We start from the raw sequence: 6,928 nt of genomic DNA on the forward strand, positions 1-6,928 counted from the left end.
TTATTAATGCAATTAAGCAGGATTTCCTTCACACGATACGGCCTTGTTGACTACGCCGATAGAAGGTAAGCATTGCCACCGTCTTAATCTACTGTAAGCGCATCGCGATATTATCATTTTGGGAAAACTCTCTAACGTCGATAAGATGATTTTCGAAATCATTATTACATTTCCATCGGTTTGTAATCTCTATTCAGTTCGCGCTGTAGTTATAAAGAAGTTACGGTAATTATATCTCAAGCAAGAAATGATGGTATTTTCAACGTTTCCTCTTAATTAAACGTGTAAAGACAAACGTGCAGTTTCATGACAATAAAAAAAATATAGGTATACGCTAAAAATATAACTTTCACATCAGAACTAAATTTATTCGCAAGAATGTATATTGTATTGTCTGCAGTATTCAACTGTACAATACTGCAAATTAATTTTCCTCTTACAAACGTCGATGAGCATAAACGCGATTCTATTCTTGCGCACCTGCACCTACCTTTGCCTCCGCTCGTGGAGGTAATGTATCGATGGGATTTGAGGTGGGAAAAAATGTTCTATCGCCGCAAAAATTTGAGAACGTCTACATAAAAGCGGATACATGAATACGGATCACTTTTCACAGACGCAGAAAAAATTTCCGGATTCAATGCTATTACACTTCAATGTATCATAAAATAGGATCGATATAGCGCCAATCATATTTATAGAGAAAGGAATATTTTTATCTTAAATAAAAAATTCTAAAATTTAGAATAAAATGATAGTATGTATCGTCTTTTGTCGAATATCGTGGTGCCAACTTCGTGCGTTGTAAGATGGAGAGAAAATTTATTCTAAATGCAAGATATTAACTTACATTTATATAAATTACTCTTGTCTCAATATAGTAAGTCAATCTTTTTAATTCGAAAGAGGAGAATAAAAATTATTGATTTTATTTTGATATTGTCTTATTTTTATACTAAATGTGGTGAGAAATATAAATGCGTCAAGAATATTCTTTGTCTCGGTAACAGAAATCCTTTCTGAGGGTGCACGATTCCGTGACCAGGCCGCGATCAAAACTTTGTGAGTTACCAAGACGGCGATTATATTGATACCGTTTGACGCTAGCAACGTATCTATTTTACTATAACATCAAATAGAGCGCGATTTTTTCATGAGCGATTAACATAAGTCACATTGTCATCGACGTAATTTTCATACGTACAAAAATAATCACTGTAATGTCCGATTTCAAACAAGTTGTTTACTAGTTTGCAGATTACAACAAACACAATGATGAATTTTTAAAATGTTTCATTAACGGTCATATATTCCGCTATATAAAAAAACTTTTAACGCTGTTATTTTGTGAAGTAATGGGTTCAATTTATCAAAAATGTTTCAGATTTTGTTGCCATAGATACACGTTCTGCTATAACATATTTTTTGTAACTATTTTATAATTGCAATTGAACTCTAGACAGAATAGGTATGGATGTATTTGCAGATGTGACAACATGCAATGCTAAATGTGATTTGCAATCTGTGTTCGCATGTTACAGTCACTTGATCCAGTACTTATTTTGTAACAACATCAAATAATTGCAGCCAGAATAATGTTACTCTCTTATTGTTTTTGTAATTATAACGCAGAAAGAGAGAGCGAAGGGAAAACAACAGAGAAGAATGGAACAAGACTAGCTACTTGATAGGATTTACATCGCAGCAAGGAATCGATTAACTTTTTCACCGCGTATTTGTACGCGCTACACATCAAAAGTTAATGATGTTGCCCTTCTCCATCAATGTGACATTCTTGTGCATTCTAATATGCACGAGCATTATGCTAATTTCAGTCTTAGTCGTTAGCACACATGTCCCCATTAGTACTTGTTAGCAATATGTCCTTGCGCGTCGCACAAGTAGCTCGATATTGCGTAACGATTTGCCAACTGGCGAACCTGTTTTTTTTTTCGTTCAAAGCGCAAAGTAGAACCGAGGGATTTTTGCGAAGGTTCCGCGAAAGGGGGTCAGGACGTTGACACGCCGAGGACAAGGACGACACCACCTTGTTTTGGCGCCGTTTCGCTAATACCGCCGAGCCCGTACTCACCTCTTCGAGTTCGTGCTCCGTCTACAAAGTGGGAAAATAGTAGCTTTGACGGGGCTCTCGCGAGCCGGGCTCGTCCTATGCGGACCTCTTCTCAATTCGCGCCGCAAACGCGAGAACTTCCGCGAACGACAATTCGGTCTTCCACTTCGCCGTGTCGTTTCTCACTATCGAAAAAGGAAGGCGCCGAGCAACGAGCTATGCGCAGACAATACCGGCGAGCGTGGTGGCTGCCGCGACTTTGGCACAAGCATCACGTGCCGCGATAAAGCAACGTGCCCCGGTCGAGACGCAAGGTCGGTCGACCTACAATGCGACGGGAGAGTCTTTTTCGGGGGACTCGACACGTCGAGTCGCGTCTCGCGGATTTAACCCTTCTGGTACGTGTAACGACTGTAATACGCGGCGCTAAGTGCTCGTTATAACACATTCATCGCCCGTGGTCGGGAGATATCGCCAAAATTTCACGTGAGCTTTGACAATCAGTTTCGAGTCCATCGTTACAATCAAATTTTCATTGAGATTCAAATGCGAGTCGTTCGATCACACAGTAATCGCCGTATTTATGCCCTTCATATTAAATACGTTCTGACGCATTTGTCGAGACGAAATTGAAAAATTGACTTTAAGATGGCCGAGATTATAATAGTAGAAAAAACCAGTACTTACATTGTGCATTAAATTAAATCGATAAATGTAAGTTATTCTTCAAAATCTTTTAAAGAAACACATTAAAAAATTACTTGTCAAACGATCTAAGAATATTGAAATTGAGTTACATTCCCAGAAGTTTATTAAAACGGCATTTATCTTATCGGAGTGGGAAAATCTCAACGCAGATACAGCTAAGTCATCAATAGTTACTACCTATTTATCTGTAATGTTGAATAATAAAGATTTCTAATAAATGCGTCAGTCTGCCAAACGCCCGTTAAAGCATACGGTGCTATTTTTCTTACTGGATCGCATACACTGAGAAAAACAAGTTATTGAGATGACTAAATACGTTTAGCAGTATTTCTTCAGCTAAAAATACATATGTTTTTAAGGTAAACATACAGTGATTCATTGAAACATATATTTTTATCAATTGACGAAAATTTTTACGAATTGATAAATATTTACTTGGCAGCCCGTGATCGCCGCATATCGATGAATCAAGATATATTTCTCGATTCAACACTCTTTTTTCTCAGTGTACTGGATACAAGAAACAATCAGGATTTAGCCTTAAGTCTGATCTAAAACTCTGCATCCTTGTTGGTTCTCGTAAGCAATCCAGTAGGAAAAATAGTATCGCTCTGGGAAAAAAAGACAGTTAAGCGACCCATTTTGGGGCGCACAATTAGTAATCAAATCCGTTTGTTATTATGTAATTGGATTATCCGATTATATTTAATCGGACATTTTTCACAGTGCAAGATTTTAAAGTAATACTAATCAATTCTCCCAATTGGTTCTGTCGATATTCAGTAACGCAAAGATAATTTTCATTTAAAACGCACTAACTGAAATGCTAAGTTCGAGGGGGAAACCGCTGACCAAAATCTTGTACACCAATGCCCACTAATGCCCAATGGGCATTACTTTATCTCAATATCTTATTTGATTTTATTTATCTTGTTTTATGTTATTTTATCTTAATTTATCTCTATAATGCTCCAGCAAGGCCCAATGCCTAAACTAATGCCCCAAAAATGCCTAGTAATGCCCAGAAGTGCCGGAAATCTGTACACCACACCTTCAGCGGTTTCCCCCTCGGTTAAGTTGCTTAACTACAAAAAAACAATACAAATTTTTCGCAGAGTAGAATTACGAACAATCCAAATAATTTGATTACTAATTGTGGGCCCCAAAATGGGTTGCTTAACTGCCTTTTTTCCCCAGAGCGTGTGCCGTTGGCTCAAGGGAGAATTGAACTTCATCAGTCAGAAGAAAACTCATCGACCTAATCGCGGCGCGTTGCAGCTATAGCACCGGTGCACGATGTCCGATGTGACACGTGTACCGTCTATAGCCGGCGGCCACGAGTCTCACTATGAAACTTTGAACATCCCGATTATCCTCGGCTGCTTAATATTTAACTAATGGTCTGTTGTAGCTTTTAAACGATGAGCAACAACACAGCAAAACATTCCATTTCTTGCGTCTCTTAAACTTTCGAGACACGGAATTATTCGTGGCAATTATAAATTAGAAGTAACGCTTTCAATAATACACTCGTGCGTTTGGCATGCACGTAAGACGGGCGGACTTTGGTTTCCAGTAAGTTTCCAGTGCGCTACTGTGCACGTTAGTTAGAATGAACTACGTTTAATTGGATTGCCACGCACCCGGGCTTTATAGAGATCGAGTTAGAGAGAGGATCAATTAAACCTCGGTTATCTTCAGCCGATGTCTACGGAAACGCGCGACAGTTAGATTATCGGAACGTAAATTATGCCGGTTCCGAAACAAACGGCTTATAGACGCGCGCGTCCATCGCGACGCGCCGGCATGCCCCGATTCATGAATGCGTCGCATTCATAATTCTAACATTGTCGGTGTGTAGCGCGCGTGACGGGGTCCAATGTAGCGTATAACGAAGCGGACGATCCAGCGCGCGGCGCAATCGATACGACTCCGAGTAACAACTGGCGAACTCGGCGAGCGCGCTCCCGTGACAAGTAGAGAAGGTCAACGGCGACGTGTTTGCGCGAACAATTGCCGGGCATTTGCTATTAATAAGTATTACATAAAGGAACAAAAGAGTGCGCGCGACGTTTCGACAGAATGGCCGGGCCTGTGCGAAACCGCGATACAACTTCGAGCAACGCGCGCGTAAACGTCCGGCCTCTTCCAGACTGGCCTCGTGCGAGCTCAAGGACACCGCGCGCTAACAATCGATAAGGTCATCTCGTTCCGTTCGACCGCTCGATTTCAAAGCGAGCTTCTGCATTCGAGCCGAGCGTTTCGGCGGGAGAAAAAGATTTCGGCTCTCGCGAACGATCAGCGATTTTCCGCCAATCGAGAACGCCCGGCGAGTGTCTTCTCGATTGTTATGCTAAACTCCGCCGCGGTAAAACGCCTCGTCGCGCCGGCATGATCGATGCACTTTCATGAATGAAAAGGCGCGCGTTCGGCGGAACACCGTTGAATCCGGCGTCAACTTGTTCTCTGCCGGAGAAAGGTGGCACGTGATGGTTCGTACACCTTTCATACGATTTTCCCAAACGTGTCTGATACTCCATAAACAAGTAAAAAGCCTGTTCTACTTTGGGCCAACGATTCTCTTTCGAGAAAGAAGACTAGCTCCAAAATGAAGGCTAGGAAACGACGCCTCTCATTTTCCCCTTCCGTCCCTCGTGACGTTCATGCGGCGTCACGGTGATTCAGATTTGGAAATTCACACGGAACGTGCGGCACCGCCGTGGCACGTTTGAAGTCACATTAGACCGTGGCGTGCGCTAAACGCTGTTAAACGTGTCACGTGTCACGTACGAGACCGTACGAGTCGGGAGGGGCGAGGGGTCGAGGGGCGAAAACGTAGGGAATGCGCGATGTAAAAGCCGCGTGTCGCGCATTAATAGAACCGGTATGGAATGCGGGAATTCGCGGCGCACAAATGGGGGAACGACTCGAAAACGCCTGGCACTTCTGCCGCCGCACATGTTCGGCCCAAAACAGCTGTCCGCAGTTACCGCTTATCGAATCGAACCGCCGGACGACTTCAACCGACGTTACCGTATCGCACGTCCCGGAAGGCCGACAATACGGACTCGTACAATATCCCACCTACCCAACAGTCATAATCCAAAGCTGTCGTGCGCTGGTAATCGACGAGTCTGGAAAGAGCGCCGCGGCCTCCGCGAGCTTCTCCGCGGTGGATGCGAGTCGCTGCTGCTCCCCGAGCGAGACGTATCAGCGGCACGTCGGCGGCAAGTTACAAATCATCGCGCGATCACGTTTAGATGGGAATTCCGGAGCTGCTCTTGATCCCCCACGATGATTATCTTGCGGACCAATCGATACGTCACTCGATTACCATCGGGATTATCGGAGCACCGTGTCGCGCCCTTCGCCGGGAGGACGGACGCGCAAACAGGATGATATCGTTCTATCAACCGATAGAGACACGGGTCCGTCTTCAATAATCCTTTCGCCGATCGCGGACCAGTCACCACGAGACAAACTTGACTAATGGATCACCCGGGGGGTCGTTGCTCCTCCTCGTTCCGATCCGCGTGCGAACCGAAGGTATAACACGAGTCAGTTGTACACAAGAGGAGCCTTCGGCGATTCTTCTATTTATCACGAGACGATCGAAAGCACCCGGACAGTCGTGCTTTTCATCGAGAACAGGACCTCACCGCGACGCAGAGGTCGACGAGTACCTGGTGATACCCGCGTGACGATTCTCGCGGCCACGCGCGTCGACGATCTCGGAGCAGTCGAGGGCACTTGTTCAGCGAGAACGGGGTGCGGGGGAGGCGGGTGGAGGGGCTCGGGGGAGCGATAACCGGGAAAGGGGGAGCACACTTGCCGGAGGGCACCAAACGCGCCCTTCGCGATCGCGTTCGCCGACGCGAACAGGTGGGCTCGCGCGCTTACCGCGAGAGTGTCGTGTCGAGTCGCGTCGCGAGCGCGGAACACGCGAATCCCGCGAGTTCCGTGGAACCGACGAAGAATGGGACACGCACGCGTCGTCGCGACGGCTTGACGTCGACTGAGGTGGCACGGATACGGCGCCTCGCGCCTGTCCGTCCCTGCTTTGCCGCCTCCACCACCACCGCCGCCACCGCCGCCGCCGCCGCCGCCGCCGCCGCCGCCACCGCCACCGCCGCCGCTGCTGCCGCTGCC

Source organism: Vollenhovia emeryi, unplaced genomic scaffold (genome assembly GCF_000949405.1).
Source record: "Vollenhovia emeryi isolate VEMERY1.0 unplaced genomic scaffold, V.emery_V1.0 DF939139.1, whole genome shotgun sequence".
Lineage (NCBI taxonomy): Eukaryota > Metazoa > Arthropoda > Insecta > Hymenoptera > Formicidae > Vollenhovia > Vollenhovia emeryi.